We start from the raw sequence: 8495 nt of genomic DNA, 5'->3' as shown, positions 1-8495 counted from the left end.
AGCCACTACAAGCAGATTTCAATAATGCCACTATTCCATGCTTATCTTCAATCAAACAAGCCAGCTTTCCAGGTATCAGGTGATACCCTATTAAAACAGGCATTCAGGGATTGCTCACGTGCAGTCTAGGCTTAAATGTGAGGTCTGATTACCCCAAACCGTCCCATCAGCCCAACATTATTAATACTTTCCTATACAGCAGGCCCAAGAAACAGAGGCAGGGGACACAGGAGAGGTCCAAGGGCACAGTTCTCTCCATCAACCCAAGGTTGGCAGTGTAGGTGCAGTTAACATCCTTACAATTAAAGTCACATTGTTCATTGAAAATGAGTTGGCTTTCTAGTTTTACTACTATTTCCTGGTTTTTTAAATAGTTTTGTAAAAACTTTAAGTCTAAGGTGTTTATGCCTGGTCTTATACACATTTCAGTCATAGTACAGTAAGAATAACGTCAATCAGCAAGTGAGGGGTTTGTTGTTGTTGTTCAAAAGGGAGTCTTGAGCTCAGGAGTTCAAGGCCTGGGCAACACAAGACCTCGTTTCTATTAAAAAAAAAATTTTAGGCTGGGCGTGGTGGCTCAAGCCTGTAATCCCAGCACTTTGGGAGGCCGAGACGGGCGGATCACTAGGTCAGGAGATCGAGACCATCCTGGCTAACACGGTGAAACCCCGTCTCTACTAAAAAAAAAAATACAAAAAACTAGCCGGGCGAGGTGGCGGGCGCCTGTAGTCCCAGCTACTTGGGAGGCTAAGGCAGGAGAATGGTGTGAACCCGGGAGGCGGAGCTTGCAGTGAGTTGAGATACGGCCACTGCACTCCAGCCTGGGCAACAGAGCCAGACTCCGTCTCAAAAAAAAAAAAAAAAAAAATTTTAAACACACGCCTGTGGTCCTACATACTCAGGAGACTGAGAAGGAAGGATCACCTGAGCCCAGAAGGTTGAAGCTGCAGTGAGCCATGACTGCACCACTGCACCCCAGCCTGAGCAACAGAGTGAGACCTTTAAAAAGAGAGAGAGAGAGAGAGAGCCGGGCACGGTAGCTCATGCCTGTAATCCCACCATTATGGGAGGCCGAAGCAGATGGATCACCTGAGGTCAGGAGTTCAAGACCAGCCTGGCCAACATAGTGAAACCTCATCTCTACTAAAAATACAAAAATTAGCTGGGCATGGTGGCAGGTACCTGTGATCCCAGCTACTCAGTAGTCTGAGGCAGGAGAATCACCTGAAGCTGGGAGGCAGAGGTTGCCATAAGCTGAGATCACACCACTATACTCCAGACTGGGCAACAGAGCAAGACTCTGTCTCAAAAAAAAAAAAAGAGAGAGAGGGAGTCTACAAAAAACCCATATGTTGTATGACTTCATTTACATGAAATGTCTAGAATCGGCAAATCTATAGCAATAGAGAGCATACTAGTGGGCTGGGGGTGGGGAGTGACTACTAATGGGTACAGGGTATCTTTTGAGGTTGAAGAAAATGTTGTAAAATTAAACTGTGGTGAGACGACAACTCTTTGAATGTATTAAAATCTACTAAATGGTCGGGCGCGGTGGCTCACGCCTGTAATCCCAGCACTTTGGGAGGCTGAGGCGGGTGGATCACGAGGTCAGGAGACCAGACCATCCTGTCTAACATGGTGAAACCCCATCTCTACTAAAAAATACAAAAAATTAGCCGGGCGTGGTGGCGGGCACCTGTAGTCCCAGCTGCTGGGGAGGCTGAGGCAGGAGAATGGCGTGAACCCGGGAGGTGGAGCTTGCAGTGAGCCCAGATCATGCCACTGCACTCCAGCCTGGGCCACAGAGCAAGACTCCGTCTCAAAAAAAAAAAAAAAAAAAAACCTACTAAATGGGTGAATTGTACAGCATGTGAATTAGATTTCAAAAGGGCTGTGAATTGGGAATCCATGTATTACCCACATTTGAGCAGCACTGAGCTGGAGAAAGGGAGACATCCACAAACCCACCTATGCAGAGCTCCCTGCCAGGTCCTCCCCCTCCCCCTACAGGACTCCTGAGCCCAGGATGGGACCCCAGGTCACAAGACAACCCCATCCTGGGTGAGCAGGTGGCTGCCCTGGAACCACTACACAGGATTCCTATCTCCTGGAACCCATGTCTTACAATTAAGGCACTACTTTGAACTGTTAAGTTAGGAAAGACTTAAAAACAATGAAAACAACCAACTTTAGGATGCAGGGGATGGGGTTCATTTACACATCGACGGCAGCGTCAAAGAAAGCAGCATGACATAAGACTTGGAGCCCCTGGGACCCCACTGGCTGCGGTCTCACTGGCTGGGGTTGGGGTGGAGCCAGGAAGGTGAAAATCTGAGCCCAGGCAGCCCCTTCCTCAGAGGCCACAGGCATCCCATCCTCCATCCACGCAGGCCAGGCAAGACGGCTACTGGGAGGCCCCTACAAGCTGCCTAAAGTGACTTTGGCAAGGGGCAACTTCCCAAAGGTCCCTCCTCTGTCAACCCAACAAACTGCCCTGTCCTGGACCTATTCCTTCCAGTGACACTTCAGAGAGACGGGAAGAAGCCCCCACCGGTGACAGCCAAGTTGGGGTCAGTGGTGAAGCGGCAGGAGGACACATCCATCCACCCAGACCACCAGGACGGGTCACCACAGAGGCTGTTTTGGACACCGATGCTGTTTGATCCAATGTCACCCTTCTCCAGGACCTGCTCTACATTAACCACCTCCAGGAAGGCTTCTTCCCATCTCTCCCAAAGCCTCGCCGAGCTCCAGCTCAGGGCACATGATCAGAACTCCCATGGCAGTGCTGGGGTCCCTCTGCATGATACATGGCCGGATGAAAGCAGGCCCCACAGCCATAGACTGAGTCTGAGCTCACCCCAAAAATCAAAAACCACACAAATTCATGTAGAGGTACAGAAAAAAGACCAAAGGAAACTCGGCACACTGCTGATAGTATCACTTCCAGGGACCAGAGAGAGGGGAAGGAGGGGAAAGGGGACTTTGACATTTTACTTTCTATGAAGCTACTACTTGAATCTTTTGTGAAGATTATTTTAGGCCGGGCATGGTGGCTCACGCCTGTAATCCCAGCACTTTGGGAGGCCAAGGCAAGCAGATCACTAGAGTCCAAAAGTTCAAGACCAGTCTGGGCAACAGGGCAAAACCCCGTGTCTACTAAAAATACAAAAATTAGCTGGGCGTGGTGGTGCACACCTGTAGTCCCAGCTACTCAGAAGGCTGAGGTGGGAAGATCATTTGAGGCCAGAAAGTTAAGGCTGCAGTGAGCTAACACTGCGCCACTTCACTGCAGCCTGGGTAATAGGAATGAGGCCCTTGTAAAAAAAAAAAAAAAAAAAAAAACAAAGAGAAATTTTACACTATTTTTTTTTTCTTTTGAGATGGAGTCTCGCTCTGTCGCCCAGGCTGGAGTGCAGTGGCCGGATCTCTGCTCACTGCAAGCTCTGCCTCCCGGGTTTACGCCATTCTCCTGCCTCAGCCTCCCAAGTAGCTGGGACTACAGGCGCCCGCCACCTCGCCCGGCTAGTTTTTTGTATTTTTTTTTAGTAGAGACGGGGTTTCACCGTGTTAGCCAGGATGGTCTCGATCTCCTGACCTCATGATCTGCCCGTCTCAGCCTCCCAAAGTGCTGGGATTACAGGTTTGAGCCACCGTGCCCGGCCTACACTATTTTTAACATATCTCACACATTGGAATACTACTCACCAATAAAAAAGAAACGGAACTGATTAAATCATCCAATAACAGAGATGAATCTCAGAAAACATCACATTGAGTAAAGAGGCCAGTCACTAAAAGCTGCCTTTTATATGAGTCTATGTATGTGAAAAATCCAGAAAAAACAAAATCACAGTGACAGAAAGTAGATGAGTGGGCCTGGGCCCAAGGTGGGAGTGGTGACCACCTACAAGGGAATATAGGGCCCTTCTAGGTGATGGAAAATGTTGCCAGACTTGTCTAGGAGGTGGCTGCACGCCCATGACTTTTACCAATATTCAACAAAGTACACACTTCGGCCGGGCGCGGTGGCTCAAGCCTGTAATCCCAGCACTTTGGGAGGCTGAGACGGGCGGATCACGAGGTCAGGAGATCGAGACCATCCTGGCTAACACGGTGAAACCCCGTCTCTACTAAAAAATACAAAAAACTAGCCGGGCGAGGTGGTGGGCGCCTGTAGTCCCAGCTACTCCAGAGGCTGAGGGAGGAGAATGGCGTAAACCCGAGAGGAGGAGCTTGCAGTGAGCTGAGATCCGGCCACTGCACTCCAGCCTGGGTGACAGAGCCAGACTCCGTCTCAAGAAAGAAAGAAAAAAAAAAAAAAAAAAAAAAGTACACACTTCACACAGGTGAATTTTATGGTGTACATATCTCAACAAAACTGTTTTTTTTTTTTTTAAGAAAAAAAAGTACGGTGGTGGAGAAGGGAATGTTGAGAAACAGCTTAATCGGTACAGGATTTTCCTTCGGGGTGATAAAATGTTTTAGAATGTGACGTAAGCGGTGGTTGTACAACATTGTGACTATACTAAATGCCTCTGAATTGTGGGCTTTAAAATGGTTTAGGCCGGGCACGGTGGCTCAAGCCTGTAATCCCAGCACTTTGGGAGGCCGAGACGGGTGGATCATGAGGTCAGGAGATCGAGACCATCCTGGCCTACACGGTGAAACCCCGTCTCTACTGAAAAATACAAAAAACTAGCCAGGCGAGATGGCGGGTGCCTGTAGTCCCAGCTACTCGGGAGGCTGAGGCAGGAGAATGGCATAAACCCGGGAGGCGGAGCTTGCAGTGAGCCGAGATCGCGCCACTGCACTCCAGCCTGGGCGACAGAGCAAGACTCCGTCTCAAAAAATAAAAATAAAAATAAAATAAAATGGTTTATTTTACTTAAATGGATTTCACCTCAGTTAAAACAAAAAATTAGGCCGGGTGCAATAGCTCATGCCTGTAATCCCAGCACTTTAGGAGGCCAAGTCGGGAGGATCACGAGGTCAGGAGATCGAGACCATCCTGGCTAACATGGTGAAACCCCATCTCTACTAAAAATACAAAAAATTGGCCAGGCGTAGTGGCGGGCGTCTATAGTCCCAGCTACTCGGGAGGCTGAGGCAGGAGAATGGCATGACCCAAGGAGGCGGAGCTTGCAGTGAGCAGCGATCACGCCACTGCACTCCAGCCTGGGCAACAGAGTGAGACTCCGTCTCCAAAAAAAAAAAAACAATTAAAGATAGGCAGGGGAAAATGTTCACACCCATTATGCAGGTGAGAAAACTAGGCTCAGAGAGACAGTCAAATGCCAGCCCAGGGCTTATTTATCTGATGCCTTAGGGCCCAGTTCAGAGCCCCCTGGAGCAGAGACTACTCCACACCTCCCCAAAGGGCTCTGCAACTCTGGGGCTCGTCTCTATGGCGGGCCCTTCTCTCTGAGGCATTCAGAAATCAGCTTCCCACCAGGCCTTGGGGTGAGCCAGCAGGGTAACACCTGCCGGAAACTCCAGAAGTCCTTGTGCTCCAGCAGACAGGGCTGCCTTGGGAGGAAGGGAGGGAGCACACCTGAAGATGATGGTAAAGGCAAAGCTAAACCACCACTCAGATCAGGCTGATGAGTTTTTTGGGGTTTTTTTTCTTTTTTTGAGAGACAGAATCTCACTCTGTTGCCCAGACCGGGGTGCAGTGGCGCGACCTCAGCTCACTGCAACCTCCGCCTCCTAGGTTCAAGCTATTCTCCAGTCTCAGCCTCCCTAGTAGCTGCGACTACAGGTACCCACCATTACACCTGGCTAATTTTTGTATTATTAGTAGAGATGGGGTTTCGCCATGTTGGCCAGGCTGGTCTCGAACTCCTGACCTTAAGTGATCCACCTGCCCTGGCCTCCCAAAGTGCTGGGATTACAGTACCGGCTGATGAAGCCTTCTAGGCCCTGCCAACCAGGGTCCCGGGGCCCTGAGAGAGGGCTGTCCCTGGGAAGTGCAGGGGTTGGCACCAACCTCAATGATCCCAGGATGAAGGGCTCAGTCACTACAGGGCAGACGTCAAAGTGGAAATGTGGTGGGTGGTGATGGCGCCAACCTAGGCAACAAGAAGTGGGAGCAGAAGCAGGTGCAGATCAAGAACCTGGAGGGCAAGTTCTTGGTCACCATGTGGTCCTCCGAGAAAAAAAAAAAAAAGATATTGACCTTGATATGTCAACAGTGATTGAATGACTGACCATTGAAGATAACCTGCCTCCTGAAACCTCCTCTTGGAGGAATACCTGGCAGTAACCTCTCAAATCCTAAACAATGGGCATAACTTGCTAGAATGAAGCCAAGAAAAATTAAATAGAATGATGCTCCAAGAACAACAGCTTGCCCTCATAAAGGGAGCACAAAGATGTTCTTGGATAACTCTGCCATGAGAAAACATCTGCACAGCCACAGTCCCAGAGTCCTCATCTGTGAAGAACATGGCAAAGCTCTTGTTGAGAGCTCAAAACCAGAACGACACCAACCAGTCTGTGTTGGAGAGAAGCTTTTTCATGGCACACAGTGGGTGTGCGGGAAACACTTTTTATTGGACTTCAATTTGCGCACATATGTGTGAATCCATACCGGAGACAGGACCCATGTGTGCCCCTTCTGTGGTTGTAATAAGAAGTTTGTGGCTGGGCATGGTGGCTCACGCCTGTAATCCCGGCACTTTGGGAGGCTGATGCAAGTGGATTACTTGAGGTCAGGAGTTCAAGATCAGCCTGGCCAACATGGAAACCCCGTCTCTACTAAAAATACAAAAATTAGCCGGGTGTGGTGGCACACACCTGTAGTCCCAGCTGCTTGGGAGGCTGAGGCAGGAGAACCGTTTGAACCCAGGAGGTGGAGGTTGCAGTGAGCTGAGATCATACCATTGCACTCCAGCATGGGCAACAAGCACCAAACTCTGTCCCAAAAACAACATCAAAAAAGTCTGCTCAGACAACTAACCTGAAATCTTACATCTTAACACACACCAAGGACAAAAACAATCAGTGAACAGAAGAGAAAGAAGCCCTTTCTCCAGCATGGAAGTGCCTTCCAGAAGTATAACAGGGAATAAACATACCTCTCGTTTGTATATTTTTTCTAGGAAGAATTTTAAAAATGAATCCTACACACTTAAGGGAGGTGTTCTGAAAAATAGTTTAAAAAAATTTAACTTTAATAATAAGATAACATTGCTAAGATGTTCTATCTCGCACTGTAATCTCATCTCAAAAACATGGTGGTTTGTGAAGTATGATCCCAACAGAAGGACAATTCATGAATTTCACATGAAAAGACAGTTCTTTATACGACACTGCTAAAAATGGGATTTCTTTCCATATTCTTACAAATATGAAGCTCACCTATTGTTTACAATTTAACTTTGTATTTTCCAAGTATGCATATTGGAATGGGGGATGCTTAGCAATGCTATGTGTGTATTTTCTGAAGGTTGATAACTTTGCTTGCAGTAAATTTTCTTTAAAAGAATGGGCAGTTTCGGCCAGGCACAGTGGCTCATGCCTGTAATCCCAGCACTTTGGGAGTCCAAGGCAGGCAGATCACCTGAGGTCAGGAGTTCGAGACCAACCTGGTCAAAATGGCAAAACCCTGTCTATACTAAAAACACAAAAATTAGCCAGGTGTGGTGGCACGCACCTGTAGTCTCAGCTTCTTGGGAGGCTGAGGCAGGAGAATCTCTTGAACCCGGGAGGCGGAGCTTGCAGTGAGCCAAGATCGTGCCACCGCACTCCAGCCTGGGTGACAGAGTAAGACTCCATCTCAAAAAAAAAACAATAAAATAAAATAAGAGAATGGGCGGTTACATGTATACTTCAAAAGTATTTTCCTGTTTAAAAAAAGTATATGGGTTTTGTTTGCTATCTTCATTTTGGTTGTATTCTTTGATGTAAACACATTTTCCATCATTGCATCATTCAGCTATATTAAATCATGTAGTATCAAATATTAGATGTGATTTAACAGAGCTAACCAATTTAAATCCATTTTAGTCTTTTTTTAGAAAAATATTGGGGCCGAGCATGGTGGCTCACGCCTGTAATCCCAACAATTTGGGAGGTCACGATGGGCAGATCATCTGAGGTCAGGAGTTTGAGACCAGCCTGGCCAATGTGGTGAAACCCCATCTCTATTAAAAATACAAAAATTACAGGCCAGGCACAGTGGCTCACGCCTGTAATGCCAGCACTTTGGGAGGCCGAGGCGGGCAGATCACAAGGTCAGGAGATCGAGACCATCCTGACTAACATGGTGAAACCCTGTCTCTACTAAAAATACAAAAAAATTAGCCGGGTGTGGTGGCAGGTGCCTGTAGCCCCAGCTACTCGGGAGGCTGAGGTAGGAGAATGGTGTGAACCCGGGAGGTGGAGCTTGCAGTGAGCCGAGATCGCGCCACTGCACTCCAGCCTGGGCGATAGAGCGAGACTCTGTCTCAAAAAAAAAAAAAAAAAATACAAAAATTAGCTGGGCGTGGTAG

General features: G+C 48.1%; 1 pseudogene; it reads left to right on the top strand.

Moving 5' to 3' along the window:
• LOC111535394 overlaps nt 1-7009 on the top strand; it is a 17680-nt pseudogene extending 10671 nt beyond the window's left edge.
• Nucleotides 7010-8495: the final 1486 nt, after the last annotated feature.

This window comes from Piliocolobus tephrosceles, chromosome 9 (genome assembly GCF_002776525.5).
Source record: "Piliocolobus tephrosceles isolate RC106 chromosome 9, ASM277652v3, whole genome shotgun sequence".
Classification (NCBI taxonomy): Eukaryota; Metazoa; Chordata; class Mammalia; order Primates; family Cercopithecidae; genus Piliocolobus; species Piliocolobus tephrosceles.
Note: the sequence above shows the minus strand (reverse complement) of the source record. Positions and strands in the feature narration are given on the sequence as shown.